Below are 18387 nucleotides of genomic sequence, written 5' to 3'. Positions count from 1 at the left end.
GAAATCATAAGATGAGGAATATTACACCAATCAATGCACATCACTGGCAATGCAGAGTGTTCGTCAATGGACAATATCAAAAAGTTATGTTCACCTGAACATTAATGCTGTGAAAGGATTTCCTATTCACAAAATCGGCCTCATGGGCACCTGAGGGGGCTTTTATCCTTATGTGTGTGCAGTCCACTGCACCAATGACATTGGGGAAACCTGTCACACAAAGTAATGAGTATCCTACTATGTGTTAACAGTTGTCCTGTAATTTGTAGATCCTCTTACCTGCAATCCTATAGAACTCCTCTTTGATGTCACAGAGTTTCTGTGGCCAGGGAAGGAGATGAAGACATTTGCTAATGCTTTGATAGCCAGACCACACTCCTTATTGTGCGGCAAATTGGGCCTTGTTCAGCTGTTCTGCATCCCCACTGAGTACAGGAAGGCTCCACTAGCAAAAAAGCGCAAGGCCCACAAAACCATTTGCTCCCACCTCAGTGCATGGCTCCGTGCAGTGCGGTGCTTAATCCTGGGACCCGATAGTCTGCATAGATACCTGATGCCATCTGCAGAAAACCTGTATCTTTCATATAGTGGTCATCAGGGAAGGCCAGTGGTCCAACCGGTCCTGAAGACCCTTTCTGCCCTGAAGGCTCTCTCAGCACAAGTGCTTCTTCATCCACCACATCTCGCCGAATGGGCATGCCATTGTCAGAGCAGAAAGGAACACACAATTTTGGGCCTTCATATAGGCTAGTGGCCACACCTGGTGCTGGGGGGTGGGCAAAAGAGGGCGATGCCTTATAACGATGACTTGGTGTACTGATTGCTGGGAAAATAAAAAAAAACTTAGAAAGATGCCACCGTCCTGTGTGCTCACAATAAGAGCTCATATGTCATGGCTCACTTGACTTTACGAGAATATACCTAATTTTTATTTTGAGCTGTGTCATCTTCTTGGAGCTGGGGGAGGAAAAGAAAAAATGATTAATACTTTGTGTTACAGTTAGCATACAGTGTACATTGAAGGATATCTCACCTCCCTCTCAAGTTTTTTTATTTCAAGGTCCAGTTTCCTAATTGTCCTCTTTTTTATTCGGACTCCAGTGCAAGATTCCATCTTTTTCTTTCTTGTACTGAATGTCTATGTCTGCCAGTTCTATTGGCGCCGGAGGTGGTTGCCATACAACTTTCTGATAGCTTGTGAGCTCTGTGAACACAATACAATTAGCGCAGCTGGAATTGGCAGGATGGGTGTCCTTTTATTAATACGCACTTTGTTGCCAGGCTGGTTTTCCCACTGTATAGCATTGTGGTCCTGTAAAGAAATTAGATTTTTTGATTTGATGAGGACTCCTCACCATTGTAGAGAAATAGTACTTTCACAGTCTTAACATGATACCTCATGCCTTCTGGAATCCAGAGAGATGGTCTCTCTCCTCATCATCGTCTCATCATGTGCTGTTGCTGCTGCACTGGGGCTTCACCCTATCACATTTTATCGGATTCATATTGAAGCTAGTAACAAGACATGCCAGGCCTCAGTATGCCTTTGATGGAGTACTCACTGGATCAGCATCGTCTGGTGCTTGTGCTGGTGGCTCTAACAGGAACACAGTGCTGCCAGACACTGCAAGGCAATAGGTAACCAAAGTCAGACAGTCCCAAATTGATTCAATATGAATGTGGTTGTATCCCCTGTAGAGATGGAAGGACATACTTGAATGAAGCGGGTGGCATCTTGGGAGGACCTATGTCGTTCTTCTCCCCCAGGGATCCCCTCTAAGACGGGCCTGCCTTTATTTAGCCTCAAGGCCATGTCCTCTGCTGGGGTAAGGTCAGCCTTGGTGACCCACACCCGTGCCTTGTCTGTGGGTATTCTTTTTCACTGCTAAAACAGTACAGACAATGTGTGAGCAGCACCTTCTGGGTACAATATATGCATGTGCTTTGTTAATATTAGTCAGGACCATACCATTTCTGCAGATGTTTCTTGTATTTGATTTTGACCTGCTGCCATGTCCGTTTTGGCCCGTTCATGTTTAATCTACACACACACACACACACAACATTTAATGGAGTCACACTGCAGAAAATTACTTTGGTATTTTTGTCTTGTTTTCAGTAAAAATAACAAAAATTTATCATAGCTGTTATACATTGGGATGGAGTTACTTACACAATTTCACTCATATCTGCAGTGCATTTCAATTAAAAATGTTAACCGTTTCATAATTACGTACAACTGCATTTTTGGAGATGTGAATTAATATGTTGAATTGTAATTGTGATGTTTCAGCGGAGCGGTGAGTGTGTAATGTGCACTACTTACGCATGTCAAGCGGGTCTGCAATACTTGTGCCAACGCTTTTCTCTCTTGCTTTATCACGTGGCGGTGTTGCCTTTCTTCTTAATTATATCTATGTTACCTCCGTCGTATGACCCTCCATGAGGGATTTGTGCTTCGACGGGTAAAGTACGCGGCTCGTAGTTGCCATGGTAAATCAGTTAATCTCGTGATCTGTGCGGGGTCTATTTGAGTGAGCGTCGAGCGCGCACCTATCCAGGATTGGTTTTCACCTGGCTTAATGATCGTGTCTGCTCATTCCTGGTTTGGTCTTTTGTGCAACCAATTAAGCGCTGGACGCACATGTTTGGGCTTCATTGGCTCAGCTGAGTCATTTATCACGGATGGTCTTAATTCTACTTTTGTGCAACAGGCCCCAGGTCTGTGAGTTTGTGGGCAGCCCTCTTGGGCAGGTTGTTGTTGGTGGCCATATTCTTTCAATTTTTTGATATTGATTTAATGGTGCTCCGTGGGATGTTCAAAGTTTCTGATATTCTTTTTATCCCAACCCCTGATCGGGTATTTCTCCACAACTTTGTTCCTGACCTGTTTGGCGAGCTCCTTGGTCTTCATGGTGCCGCTTGCGTTAGTGGTGTTGCAGACTCTGGGGACTTTCGAACAGGGTGTATATTATACTACTGAGATCATGTGACACTTAGATTGGCAACACAGGTGGACTTTATTTAACTAATTATGTGACTTCTGAAGGTAAATTGATATGCACCAGATCTTAATTTAAGTGCTTCAATAGTAAAGGGGGTGAATACATATGCACGCACCACTTTTTTTTTAAACAGTATTTTTCACTTCAGCGAATTTGGACTTTTTGTGTATTGTCCATGACATGAATTCAAATTAAATACATTTAAATTACAGGTTGTAATGCAACAAAATATGAAAACGCCAGGGGGATGAATAACTTTTGCAAGGCACTGTATGTCTGCTTATAACACTGTATTATATTAGATTGAAGTATTGTAAAATAGTTTGAGTGTATAGCCCCCAAACTCCGTCCTCGGTACCCAAGCGGTGCACTTTTGGTGTTGCACTAGCACTACATTACCATTTACATTTAAAGTCATTTAGCAGACGCTCTTATCCAGAGCGACTTACAAATTGGTGCATTCACCTTATGATATCCAGTGGAACAACCACTTTACAATAGTGCATCTAACTCTTTTAAGGGGGGGGGGGTTAGAAGGATTACTTTATCCTATCCTAGGTATTCCTTAAAGAGGTGGGGTTTCAGGTGTCCTCGGAAGGTGGTGATTGACTCCGCTGACCTGGCGTCGTGAGGGAGTTTTTCCACCATTGGGGGTGCCAGAGCAGCGAACAGTTTTGACTGGCGCTGAGCGGGACTGTACTTCCTCAGAGGTAGGGAGGCGAGCAGGCCAGAGGTGGATGAACGCAGTGCCCTTGTTTGGGTGTAGGGCCTGATCAGAGCCTGGAAGGTCGGAGGTGCCGTTCCCCACAGCTCCGTAGGCAAGCACCATGGTCTTGTTCGGATGCGAGCTTCAACTGGAAGCCAGTGGAGAGAGCGGGAGGGCGGGTGACGTGAGAGAACTTGGGAAAGTTGAAACACCAGACGGGCTGCGGCGTTCTGGATGAGTTGTAGGGTTTAATGGCACAGGCAGGGAGCCCAGCCAACAGCGAGTTGCAGTAATCCAGACGGGAGATGACAAGTGCCTGGATTAGGACCTGCGCCGCTTCCTGCGTGAGGCAGGGTCGTACTCTGCGAATGTTGTAGAGCATGAACCTACAGGAACGGGTCCGCCCTTGATGTTAGTTGAGAACGACAGGGTGTTGTCCAGGATCACGCCAAGGTTCTTGCACTCGCGGAGGAGGAGGACACAATGGAGTTGTCAACCGTGATGGCGAGATCATGAACGGGCGTCCTTCCCCGGAGGAAGAGGCAGCTCCGTCTTGCCGAGGTTCGCTTGAGGTGGTGATCCGTCATCCACACTGATATGTCTGCCAGACATGCAGAGATGCGATTCCCACCTGGTTATCAGAGGGGGGAAAGGAGAAGATTAATTGTGTGTCGTCTGCATAGCAATGATAGGAGAGACCATGTGAGGATATGACAGAGCCAAGTGACTTGGTGTATAGCGAGAATAGGAGAGGGCCTAGAACAGAGCCCTGGGGGACACCAGTGGTGACTACTACACAGCTGATTCAAATAATCAACTAATCATAAAGCTTTAATTATTTGAATCAGCTGTGTAGTGCTAGGGCAACAACCCTTGGGGTTCCGAGGACAGAGTTTTGGAAACACTGGTATAGGTTCTTGTGTATTTGATCATTTCATTTTTGACATTTATTACAAATCCAATTCCCCAATGTTGGAAATAAAGCTTTACTGAACTGAACATAACAAAAATAAAATAGAGTTGGGCTAGTTATGTAGAAAACTGTGGTTGAATAAAAATGCGCTGTTACGGTGACATCAGGGTTCAAACACTCATTTTAGGTTTGGACTTCATGTCTCCTCAGTGCCTTCAACCACTTCACTAATCAGAGGGCTATTCACAATACCCAAATGCAGGACAAATTCAAGAAAGTGTACAGTATTATATAGAGCCATTATTTCATGGAACTCCCTTCCATCTCATATTTCCCAAAAGAACAGCAAACCTGGTTTTAAAAAACAGATAAAGCAACACCTCACAGCACAACGCCTCTCCCGTATTTGACCTAGATAGTTTGTGTGTATGTATTTATATGTAGGCTACGTGTGCCTTTAAAAAAAATATATGTAGTTCAGTCCTTCAGCTGTTCTTGTCTATTAATGTTCTGTATTATGTCATGTTTCATGTGGACCGCAGGAAGAGAAGATGCAGCTTTTGCAACAGCTAATGGTAATTCTAATAAAATATCAAATAAAATATCAAATTACACAGGTGCACCTTGTGCTGGTGACAATTAAAGGCCACTCTAAAATGTACAGTTGTCACAACACAATGCCACAGATATCTCAAGTTTTGAGGGAGTATGCATTGGCATGCTGACTGCAGGAATGTTCACCAGAGTTGTTGCCAGAGAATTGAATGTTAATTTCTCTACCATAAGCCACCTCCWACATCGTTTTAGAGAATTTGGCAATACGTTCAACCGGCCTCACAACCGCAGACCACGTGTAACCACGCCAGCCCAGGGCCTCCACATCCGGCTTCTTCACCTGCGGGATGGTCTGAGACGAGCCACCCAGCGAGCTGATGAAACTGCGGGTTTGCACAACTGAAGAATTTCTGCACAAACATCAGAAACCGCCTCAGAGAAGCTTATATGCTTATATGCGTATCCTCACCAGGGTCTTGACCTGACTGCAGTTCGGTGTCGTAACCGACTTCAGTGGGCAAATGCTCACCTTCGATGGCCACTGACATACTGGAGAAGTGTACTTTTCATGGATGAATCCCGGTTTCAACTGTACCGGACAGATGGCAGACATCCTGTTTGGTGTTGTGTGGGTGAGCGGTTTGCTGATGTCAACGTTGTGAACAGAGTGACCCATGGTGGCCAGATCTTCCATGGCCTGCATACTCACCAGATATGTCACCCATTGAGCAGGTTCGGGATGCTCTGGATCGACGTGTACGTCAGCGTGTTCCAGTTCCCGCCAATATCCAGCAACTTCGCACAATCAACAGCCTGATCAACTCAACTCTATCCGAAGGAAATGTGTCGCGCTGCATGAGGCAAATGGTGGTCATACCACATACTGACTGGTTTTCTGATCCACGCTCCTATCTTTTTTTTTAGGTATCTGTGACCAACAGATACATATCTGTATTCCCAGTCATGTGAAATCCATAGATTAGGGCCTGATGAATTTCATTTAAATTGACAGATTTTCTTATATGAACTGTAACTCAGTAAAATGCATGTTTCGTTTCTATTTTTGTTCAGTGTATATTAACGTCATTATTTGGCACCAGTTACAACACCTATCTGATCAAATTAAAATTAGTTTCTCATTGAAAGATGGGAATCGGTAGAATTCTAGATAGCTGAGCATCTCAAACAGAATTGTATGTCTTTTTGAAATCTACACAACATATACCATGTAGAACAAACATGTGTTTCTGATGAAGAATCACATCAGTCTAAATATGGCCCAGGTGTTAATGTTGCATGTCTGTACTTTCTCACATTTTCAATTTAAGCAATGGTTATGCCAGTTATACCAAAACAACACAGAATTCCATCTCCAAGTTGTTATGTGGAAAAACAGACATATTGCAAGAGAATCACTTTGGACAAATCACAATATGTTAAAGGGGAAATCTGCAGAACATCCATTTTTGAACTTATAAATTAATGATATACACTGAGTATACAAAACATGACATAGATTGACAAGGTGAATATAGGTGAAAACTATGATCCCTTATTGATGCCACTAGTTAAATCCACTTCAATCAGTGTAGATGAAGGGGAGGAGACAGGTWAAATAATATTTTTTAAGCCTTGAGACAATTGAGACATGGATTGTGTATGTGTGCCATTCAGAGCGTGAATGGGCAAGAACAAATATTTAAGTGGCTTTAAACGGGGTATGGTAGTAGGTGCCAGGTGCACCGGTTTGTGTCAAGAAATTCAACGCTGCTGGGTTTTTCACGCTCAACAGTTTCCTGTGTGTATCAAGAATGGTCCACCACCCAAAGGACATCCAGCCAACTTGACACAACTGTGGGAAGCATTGGAGTCAACATCCCTATGGAACGCTTTCGACACCTTGTAGAGTCCATGCACCAACGAATTGAGTCTGTTCTGAAAGCAAAAGGGGTGTTCCTAATGTTTTGTATACTCTGTGTACATCAGGGAGGGGCAATATATATATAGCACTTTTTGGGGGGGGTCTCAACTTACTGTTGAGAGTTAGAATAGTGGAATGCACAAGGTGCCATTTCGAAATATGGTTGTGCATCAGCAGGTTCTCTCTTGTTATGTCAGTCACTCAATTAGCCCATGTGAGTCTAGCCAGCTATTTATACCTGCTGTAATCATGGTCGATCTACCGACCGGGAGGCCGCCATAGATTTTGTTAGACACTCTCATAAACATTTCTCTCCATCTACATGTGTAGAATAGAAGGACATGCGTTATAAAATTGTAACATTTTTTCTCCGCCCCATGGAAAAATGTGTAGAATTGCAGGAAATTAACGATAAAACTTCTCTCCACTGTCAAGATGGGGGCTGCTAAAATGTTTTGCTCCCAAAAGGCTAGGGCTGGCTCTTACTGCATGTGTGGGTATGGATATGGGAATTCTACACATCCATACCCACACATGCAAGGGGTAATTCTACAGATTCCCATATTTCAATGAGAAACACATTTTAATTAGACCACATAAGTGTGTTGTAACTGTTGCAAAAATAATGACATTAACATATATTTCTAAGAATGACAGTAGGGTGACTCCCCTAGCAAGTCTCAAACACAGGCCACCAGCACTGATGACGAATGCCCTAACCATTGTCCCAATAAGGGATATCTCTAGGTCATGTGCTTATTGGGCCAGTATAGTTAGGCCAGAAGAAACCCTAACCTCTCCTCTCTTGGCACTTGTGTAGATATGAAACAACTTGATAGGTGAAAGCAATAGGGTGAGTGCACTTTGAAGTAAATCTCAGCTCTGTTAAAAGTACACTCAAGGAAATATTTTATTGATCATAGTGATTCAGGAGTATCATTTTAACAGTTTAAAATGCCGCACCAACTGTACAGAAACCCCTTAAATTGAGTTTCAAAAATTGTTATAATTATAATAAGGACTTAGATGACATATGCCTTTTCTGTGATAAAGGGGAAACTTGTTATACACATGTTTTATGAGTGTGACTCTGTGAAGTTATTTTGGAGTGAGTTAAGTAATTACATTTTTTATTTCATGAATAAGACCCATGTATTTACAATAAAATATGTAATATGTTATTTTTCAAATGAAAACAAAACTACTGAATTAGTCGTTAGTTTCTTGATTCTCTCTAGTAAACGTTATACACACAAAAACAAATATTTGAAATCTGTCCCCAAATGAATATATTTTTACTTGAAATCCAATAGTTAATCAAATCTCTATAATTAGTCAATAACACAAAAAACATTGCATTCTTACAATGATAAATAGAATGTTGTTCTGATGATGTCATCAGATGATGTTAGGAAGAGGAACCAGATCCCCAGGCTAACACAGTTAACTCCCAACCAATCAGAGACTAACCCCATCCACCCAACAAAACCTAACCCCAGGCTCTTACTAAAGGAAATGTTAAGGTAACGAGGAAGAAATCCTCCATAGGTTTATAAAATTGTCTCAGCTGAAGTTCATAAAAGTCACCTGCATAGAAAATGGTAATCTGGTCAAAACAAATGCATGATCAGAGATGTACATGGCAAATGTGTTTGTTCTTCCGAAGTTCTATGATATCGGGTTTTTGTTTGAGCACGGTTCGAAACAACATTTTAAGCAGCAATTTAACATGCATCTTATCAGCTAGCAACATTTGGTGAATCATCATTGTCACCAATGACTGTGGTTGTCTCACAGGCCAACCTGCTCGTGGTGGGATGTTTGGCGCTACAGACCATTAGCTAGGTAGCTACAATGTTTCCACTTTCTAGCAGTCCGTTTTATTGTAACACTAACATACATTATTTATTGCTTGTCCTTTTGTGGTTTATTGTATCAGAGGCCACGTGATCACTTAGGGAATGCGCAGTCCGCGGGGGAGAGCGGGAGATCTCAGCTCAATGCTCTATACTTGTATGACTCCAGTTAACTTGAATAAAGAAGGATTTATGTTTTAAACAACAGTTGTTTTCTTTAGTATTTCTTCGACAAGAAGATACAACATGGTACCAGGAGTGACAGAACTCACCTTTTACTCATCCATCATGGAGTTTTGGTCAAAAATGCTTAACGGTGCTGTGAGGATCTGTGTTTATTGCGCTATAACCCAATACTACATCACGTGATTGAATATTAGCAACTGTTGGCCTGGGCGCCTGGGTGTCTGTGTGTGTGTGCTGGAAATAACATTTTGCCCCAGATAGTGTGCTGAGAAGCTGTGGTTAACCTTGAGCGAGAGCAGTATGCTTTCTATGCAGGTGCAAATAGCTCAAACAATGTTACAGAACTGTCTGGCCCCAGTCTCTAGGGTGTGGGAGCGTAATCTACACAGCAACAGCGCCGGACACCAAGGAGCTGGGACCAGCCTGAGCGCCGGCGATGGGCTGAGCAAGTTTAAACCACGCTCAGCCTCTACTGTGATAGACGTAGTTCCAACCCATCTGTTGGCCTATCACAGTATAAGAACAGCTGTTTACTTACATCCTGCCAGTTCCCTGTTCTACCCTGCGAGGTGTCGCAGTGAATTCGTATATACGAAAATTGCATGTACCATTTATCGCTTGAGTTTAATACAAATACTTAAAGTATATTCGGTGACTCTGAATCACATTTTGTCCTGATACCAGATTTGAATTGACGCAAATCCATTATAATGCCAAGAGGCTTCAGGTCAACTAGCTAACTTTAGCTGATGTTAGCTAACTAGCCACTGGTCTAACCAGACTGATGTAAAAATAACCACGCCAGAGCTAACGGAGCGTGCAGTGCATGTAGCTAGTCGTTTTGCAGTGCTAGCTGGCTAACGACACAGAGCAGCTAAACAGAACTGCCTCCAACAGAACTGAAACTTAACGGCAATGTTGAAGAGCAATTGAAGTGGTTCAAACGGCGGCAATAGGAGTGGCTGAAAAAGACGACGCACAGAAGGTCGCACTGTTTCTCACAGTAACGTTAGCTGGCTCTGTCGCCATTGATGTATGCAACAGCTTTCAGGTAAGGGATTAAGAGCAAGCAGATTATGAACTGGTATTAGCCAAATTTCTGTCTTTTTGTACTCCCAGAAGAAACAAGACATTTGAGAGGTATGTTTTCAATAGTAGATGTCACAATGAAACAGAGACTGTTGAGGAATTTATTATGGATTTATGTAATTTTGGTCAAATTGCAGACTTGCTGATAGAATTATCATTGGGTTGAGCGACAAGGGACTGAGAGAAAAGTTACTTGTTGAGAATAAATTGTCACTAGAAAGAGCAACACAAATGTGTTAAGCTAGAAAGGTGACTCAGAGTCACATATGGTTAATGGACAGTGGTGTTCAAAGTGACACAGTATGCAAGGTGGAGTATGTTAGCAAAGGAAGAGCTACATCTAAACGGCTAACTTTGAAGGACAGCGCCGACAGCAGTCAGCAGCGCACTTCAGGGAACTAGCGCTCGTGCGGCAACTGCGGAGGAGAGCGCATACCTCGCCAGTGCCCAGCATATAGAAAAGTGTGTTACACCTGTGGTGGCATGAAAAACCCCTTTGCACTGAAATGCAAGCAGCGGAGACAAAAAAATACAGTACACTATGTGGGAACAGTCGCACTTGCAGGACCAGATGAGGACTGGACTGCTACCTACAAGACTAATAGAACTGACATTGTGTTCAAACTTGACACTGGAGCACAGGTCAACATAATTTCGGAGAATTACAGTAGTGAAGCAATTGCCACTTCAGGGACATGCACATTGGTGCTGGAGGTAGATAATGAATCTCACAAGGTTCTGTTTGTCATACTAAAGGGAGAAAAAAAACACCCTTCATTGGGTTAAAGTCATGTAACTTACTGGGTCTAGTGAAATGGGTTCATACAGTGAATGGTGAAATGACTAATGTTGAGGATGCATATGCTGATGTTTTTTAGGGAATAGAAATACTCAAGGTGCAGCACAAAATCGAGTTAGATCAGCCAAATAGACCAGTGATCCATGCACCTAGAAAGGTCCCATTATCACTAAGACACAAGCTAAAAGCAGAGCTACTGTCCTAGAGCTAGAGTCCATGCACCTAGAAAGGTCCCATTATCACTAAGACACAAGCTAAAAGCAGAGCTACTGTCCTAGAGCTAGAGTCCTTAGATATCCTAGACAAAGTAGAAGAGTCTACTGAATGGGTCAACTCACTAGTAATAGTTGAGAAGAAAGACGGCTCGCTCAGACTGTATGGATCCAAAAGAGCTAAACAAGTATTTATAAAGGGAACACTTTCAGCTGCCTATCAAAGGGGGAAAATTCAGGGACATAGCAGCGGCTAAATACTTCTCAAAGCTAGACGCCTCCTCAGGGTTTTGTCAGATCAGTCTAGTCAAGGAGAGTACAAGGCTTTGTACTTTCAACACTCCTTTTGGTAGGTACTGATTTAAAAGGCCCCCGTTAGGTCTCACTTCAGCACCAGAAGTCTTTCATAGGACAGTCCAAACAGATATTTGAGACTGCGCCAGGCAGAAAAGTGTGCTAATATGGAGTACGATTCTTGAAGAGCACAACACAAGGTTGAAAGCCAGAACTAATGGGCTAAAGCTAAACGCATACAAATATGAATTCAGAAAGACAGAAATTACCTTCTTGGGTGAAAAACGAACATGTGGAGGTGTTTAGATAGACCAAAGCAAAGTCACAGCCATCAAGAACATGCCACCGCCTACCGATCAAGAGGGTGTACAAAGGTCCTTAGGTATGGTTAACTATGTGGGCAAATTTGTACCTAATCTGGCAACTCACACGAGTCAGGTGAGACGTCTACTGTGTAAAACTACAGAGTGGTGTTGGAACAGTAATCACCAGAAAGAGGAGCTCATGGCATTGATCATGCAAGCTACAGTGCTGAGGCTATGATGAAAAGCGTAAAACCAAAATCTCAGCAGATGCCTCTAAAGCAGGTTTAGGTGCAGTGTTGTTACAGCAGTATGGCACTAGATGGCGCCCAGTCGCATATGCTTCCAGGGCTCTGACAACTTCTGAGTGTAACTATGCTCAGATTGAGAAAGAGGCTTTGGCACTGCCATATGCATGTGAGAAATTCCATGTGTTTATCTATGGTAAAACAATGTTGGCCGAAACAGATCATATACCTTTGGTTACTATTGCAAAGAAGGGTCTAACATACACACCACCAAGGGTACAGAGACTGTTTACAAAACTTCAGAAATATGACTTGCAACTCAAGTACAGGCCAGGGAAAGAATTGTTAGTGGCAGACACATTGTCCAGAGCTTTTGACAGCTCAGAACCAAACCAGATATACGAGCAGGACGAGACCATACATGTAAACCTTATCAGAAAGTTGCCCTGTCTCAGATGAAATGTGGACAGTTATTTCACATGCTACTGCAAAAGAAGATGTTTGCAAAAGGTGATTGAATTCATAACATGTGAGTGGTCTATACACGCTATATGGTCAATACAGGGATGAGCTATCTGTACTTGATGAAATTCTGTTTAAGGGTTCAATAATTGTGATGCCAAGTGTGTTACAGAAAAACATGTTGATCAAAATACACAAGGGCCATCTAGGGATGGAAAGGTCAAAATGATGTGCAGAAGCAGTGTTATTCTGGCCCAAGATGAATGCTGATATAGAGCAGACATTCAGAGCCTGTGAAACATGCTAGAAATACAGGTCAAAACAGAGCAGAGACAATGTGGGTTGAGGAAAAATAGGTATTGAGACCATGGGGAAAAGTAGGAATATATATATTTTCTCTTGAGGGCAGGAGATGCATTATTGATGCGCAATTATGCTCATTACCCAGAGAGCTTTGCTGAAGGACACAACTGCTAGTCAGGTGATACCTCGCATTAAGTCATTCCTTGCTCGTCATGGGGTCGGAGACGTAGTCTGTATGGAAAATACCTCACAGTTCAGCTTTCAGTGATTTTGCTAAACTGTACGGGTTCAAGCATGTCACATCCAGCCCACTGTACCCACAGTCTAATGGGTTAGTCGAGAACGGTGTCAAAACAGTGAAACTACTGCTTAAGAAAGCTCCCGACTCGGAAGATAGATTCGTATCTAGCTTTGTTAAACCACCGGGCTACTCCACTAAAACATGGTATGTCTCCCGCAGAGCTGTTGTTCAACAGGAAACTCAATACTAGTTTGCCAGTACTCCTAGAAACAGAGAAGGATGAAAAGGTCATTCTTAACAAACGGAGAGAAAAGAGTGACGAGAAAAGATACTATGACAAAGGGTCCAAGGTGCTCATTGCACACAGTCCAAATGATAGGGTGAAAATGCATGATGGTWAAACATGGAGCGTTGAGGCCTGTGTGGTGAAWACAMRYRWTYCWGRAWYRYKTGTWATGACAKCTGYAGGAGTTACATACAGGATTTACAGACACTTTTTTGCTATTATTTTATCTTGTGAGGGAAAAMGCATGGGGGATGTGGCATATTGTATCAGAGGTCACGTGACCACTTAGGGGAAGCACAGCCCGCGCAGAAGAGCGGAAGATCTCAGCTCATTGCACAATACTTGTACGGCTCTGATTAACTTCAATAAAGAAGGACTTAAGTTTTAAAGAACAATTGTTTTCTTTAGTATTTCTTGGACAAGAAGATACAACACCTTTGTAGCGTTTTCTGGGCCAACACATCCTCTTCTCTCTCTCATGATCCTGAAATAAATATCCTTCCGCAGTGTGAACTCCACTTAAAGCAGCTGCCAGAATCACCCATCGCATCTGTAAAGTTGAAGATCATCAAATCTTCACCATGCCTCTGTCAGCAACCATCATCAGTGGAGGGCAGAAGTTGGTTCTAGAATAGATTCATGCATTTTCTCAAGCAACAAATAGCCTTTGAACAGCTGGAGGATATCTTACATCCAATTTTGCTCAGTCATAATGCAATGCATACACGCTTATTTCTTTCCACATGAAGGATAGGGTTAGTATGTCCATATTACATGGAACTCACATTTATAAGCTATTACAAGATGTTGGATATTTATTTTTAAGATCTCAAATGGACAACAGTATATTTAGCAGACCATTTGCTCATCATGTCTTATCTTATGACCTATTGTTTACAGTACATTAACACTAGGTGGCAGTGTGGGTAAGAGTATGGTGTAACCTCAAGACCTTCATATACAATCATTGCACAAGACATACATTTTTATGACACAAAGCTACAGCATGCAGCATGCTGCAGCATTCAGAAGACGGACACAGAAGATACAGTTGAAGTCGGAAGTTTACATACACTTAGGTTGGAGTCATTAAAACTCGTTTTTCAACCACTCCACACATTTCTTGTTAACCATCTATAGTTTTGGCAAGTCGGTTAGGACATCTACTTTGTGCATGACACAAGTCATTTTTCCAACAATTGTTTACAGACAGATCATTTCACTTATAATTCACTGTATCACAATTCCAGTGGGTCAGAAGTTTACATACGCTAAATTGACTGCCTTTAAACGGCTTGGAAAATTCCAGAAAATTATGTCATGGCTTTAGAAGCTTCGGATAGGCTAATTGACATAATTTGAGTCAATTGGAGGTGTACCTGTGGATGTATTTCAAGGCCTACCTTCAAACTCAGTGCTTGACATCATGGGAAAATCAAAAGAAATCAGCCAAGACCTCAGAAAACAAATTGTAGACCTCCACAAGTCTGGTTCATCCTTGGGAGCAATTTCCAAACGCCTGAAGGTACCACGTTCATCTGTACAAACAATAGTACACAAGTATAAACACCATGGAACCACGTAGCCGTCATACCGCTCAGGAAGGAGACGCGTTCTGTCTCCTAGAGATGAATGTACTTTGGTGCGAAAAGTGCAAATCAATCCCAGAACAACAGCAAAGGACCTTGTGAAGATGCTGGAGGAAACAGGTACAAAAGTATCTATATCCACAGTAAAACAAGTCCTATATCCACATAACCTGAGAGGCCGCTCAGCAAGGAAGAAGCCACTGCTCCAAAACCGCCATAAAAAAGCCAGACTACGGTTTGCAACTGCACATGGGGACAAATACCATACCTTTTGGAGTAATGTCCTCTGGTCTGATGAAACAAAAATATAACTATTTGGCCATAATGACCATCGTTATGTTTGGAGGAAAAAGGGGGAGGCTTGCAAGCCGAAGAACACTATCCCAACCGTGAAGCATGGGGGTGCCAGCATCATGTTGTGGGGGTGCTTTGCTGCAGGAGGGATTGGTGCACTTCACAAAATAGATGGCATCAGGAGGAAGTAAAATTATGTGGCTATATTGAAGCAACATCTCAAGACAAAAAAATCAAATGAATTGTGTGTTTGGTTTAGGCTTACCTTGGTGTGACGTCTTTATTTGGGCAGTTCAAAACATCAAAACAACAACCCAGGGTAACCTACACGAAACAGATCTGATATGAAGTAGTTCTAAAATCCCAGATGGAAAATGAATGATGAAAAACAATTGGCACCATTTCTGGATTTTATGACTTCAATGAATTCAAAACTGGGAGCTCAAAATGTGAATGAGCTCCGACTGGGAAAAATGTATTTGAACTGTCATCCAACTCGGAATTCCAATTCGGGAACTCTGCCCTCTTCCTGGAGCTCCGATTTTCCGACCTGAAGATCACTGATGTAACGATCGTCTGTGGTGGTAGAAGGATCGGACCAAAGCGCAGCGTGGTAAGTGTTCATGTCTTTAATGAAATCCAAAAACTGAACACAGGAACAAAACAATAAACGATGAATCAAACCGAAACAGTACCGTGTGGCGACAAACACTGACACGGAAACAAACACCCACAAACCAAAAGTGAAACCCAGGCTACCTAAGTATGATTCTCAATCAGGGACAACGATTGACAGCTGCCTCTGATTGAGAATCATACCAGGCCGAACACAAAACCCCAACATAGAAAAACACACATAGACTGCCCACCCCAACTCATGCCCTGACCATACTAAAACAAAGAAAATACAAAAGAACTATGGTCAGAACGTGACAACTGATGTCATGATTTGACCTCTATAATGGCTAAATAGACGCAGAAAAAACTATAACTCAACAAGTTATTTTTAATTTCAGTTGATTAAAACGAGAAGAGACAAAGGGTGTGTTCGTAAATTCACTCTGGAGTGCCAGAGTTGGCTCTGTGCGCTCTGGGCTTCGTAAATTCAGAGTGTTGTCAGATTGTCTGTTCATAAATTCAGTGTTTCGCTCTCAAAGCGTTCAGAGCGCACAAGAGCATTCTGACCTCACAATGGAGGTCAAGCACCCAAACTAACTGGCTAAAGTTGGCTAACTTTCTAGCTCCTTCCAGACACAAATGAGAGCTACTTCCAGCACCTCACTGACCATCTTACCTGTTCTAGGAGAGCTGGTTAGGTTGTTTTCAAATCAAATCAAATTTTACCTTACAGTGAAATGCTTACTTACAGGCCCTTAACCAACAATGCAGTTTTAAGAAAATACAAAAAAAAAGTAAGAGATAAGAATAACAAATAATTAAAGAGCAGCAGTAATTAACAATAGCGGGGCTATATACAGCAGGTACTGGTATTGAGGTAATTGAGGTAATACGTACATGTAGGTAGAGTTATTAAAGTGACTATGCATACATAATGACTTGTTATGGATAGGGGGCAGCATTTTCACGTTTGGATGAAAAACGTGCAAGGAGTAAACTGCCTGCTACTCAGTCCCAGTTGCTAATATATGCATATTATTAGTAGATTTGGATAGAAAACACTCTGACGTTTCTAAAACTGTTTGAATGATGTCTGTGAGTATAACAAAACTCATATGGCAGGCAAAAACCTGAGAAAAAATCCAACCAGGAAGTGGGAAATCTGAGGTTGGTCATTTTTCAACTCATTCCCTATTGAAGATACAGTGGGATATGGGTCATGTTGCACTTCCCAATGCTTCCACTAGATGTCAACAGTCTATAGAACCTTGTTTGATGCTTCTACTGTGAAGTGGGGCCGATTGAGAGGGGAATGAGTCAGAGGTCTGGCAGAATGCTTTGAGCTCGTGACGCTCGTTCACGTGAGAACGAGCTCTGTTCCATTGCTTTTCTGAAGACAAAGTATTTCTCCGGTTGGAACATTATTGAAGATTTATGTTAAAAACATCCTAAAGATTGATTCTATACTTTGTTTGACATGTTTCTACGGACTGTAATATGACTTTTCGTCTGAACCTTTGCCTGGACCTGCCCGCGCGTCGTGAGTTTAGATTGTGTACTGAACGCGCAAACCAAAAGGAGTAATTTGGACATAAATTATGGATTTTATGGAACAAATCAAACATTTATTGTGGAACTGGGATTCCTGGGAGTGCATTCTGACAAAGATCATCAAAGGTAAGTGAATATTTATAATGCTATTTCATACTTATGTTGACTCCAACATGGCGGATATCTTCTTGATACAAAAAAACAAAAGTTTTTTTGTTAGTCTCTGAGCGCCGTACTCAGATTATTGCATGGTTTGCTATTTCCATAAAGTTTTTTTGAAATCTGACACAGCGGTTGCATTAAACTTCTTGACGCTACGGATCCCGTTACCGGGATCATTTATCAACAACAACCGCTAAACTGCAGAGCGCCAAATTAAAAATAATAATACAACAAATATTTATAATCATGAAATCACAAGTGAAATATACCAAAACACAGCTTAGCTTGTTGTTAATCCACCTATCGTGTCAGATTTTGAAAATATGCTTTACAGCGAAAGCAATCCAAGCGTTTGTGAGTTTATCAATCACTAGACAAAACACTAAGAACAGCTAGCCTTAAATTAGCTTGGTCACGAAAGTCAGAAAAGTAATAAAATGAATCGCTTACCTTTGATAATCTTCAGATGTTTGTACTCACGAGACTCCCAGTTACACAATAAATGTTATTTTTGTTCGATAAAGATTAGTTATATAACCAAAAACCGCCATTTGGTTTGCGCGTTATGTTCAGAAAACCACAGGCTCGTTCCGGTCCTGAAGGGCAGACGAAAATTCCAAAAAGTATCCGTAATGTTCATAGAAACATGTCAAAGGTTTTTTTATAATCAATCCTCAGGTTGTTTTTAACATACATAATCGATAATATTTCAACCGGACGGTAACCTATTCAATGCTATAGAGAAAGAAAATGTTGAGCTACATCTGTCGCGCGCAGGAACTAATCAAAGGACAC

The 18387-nt window shown here is 42.0% G+C and overlaps 1 long non-coding RNA gene across 1 annotated transcript; it reads right to left on the bottom strand.

The window, feature by feature from the left end:
- Nucleotides 1–13560: 13560 nt before the first annotated feature.
- LOC139023211 (uncharacterized) lies at nucleotides 13561–16091 on the bottom strand. The gene is made up of 3 exons (XR_011474350.1): nucleotides 15527–16091; nucleotides 14782–14916; nucleotides 13561–13928 (listed from the first exon to the last, which is right to left on the bottom strand). It is a non-coding gene; the product is annotated as an uncharacterized lncRNA (long non-coding RNA).
- Nucleotides 16092–18387: the final 2296 nt, after the last annotated feature.

The sequence above is a fragment of the Salvelinus sp. IW2-2015 genome, linkage group LG28 (genome assembly GCF_002910315.2).
Source record: "Salvelinus sp. IW2-2015 linkage group LG28, ASM291031v2, whole genome shotgun sequence".
In the NCBI taxonomy this organism is placed as follows: Eukaryota; Metazoa; Chordata; class Actinopteri; order Salmoniformes; family Salmonidae; genus Salvelinus; species Salvelinus sp. IW2-2015.
The sequence above is the reverse complement of the archived record's forward strand: the minus strand, read 5'-3'. Positions and strand labels throughout refer to the sequence as shown.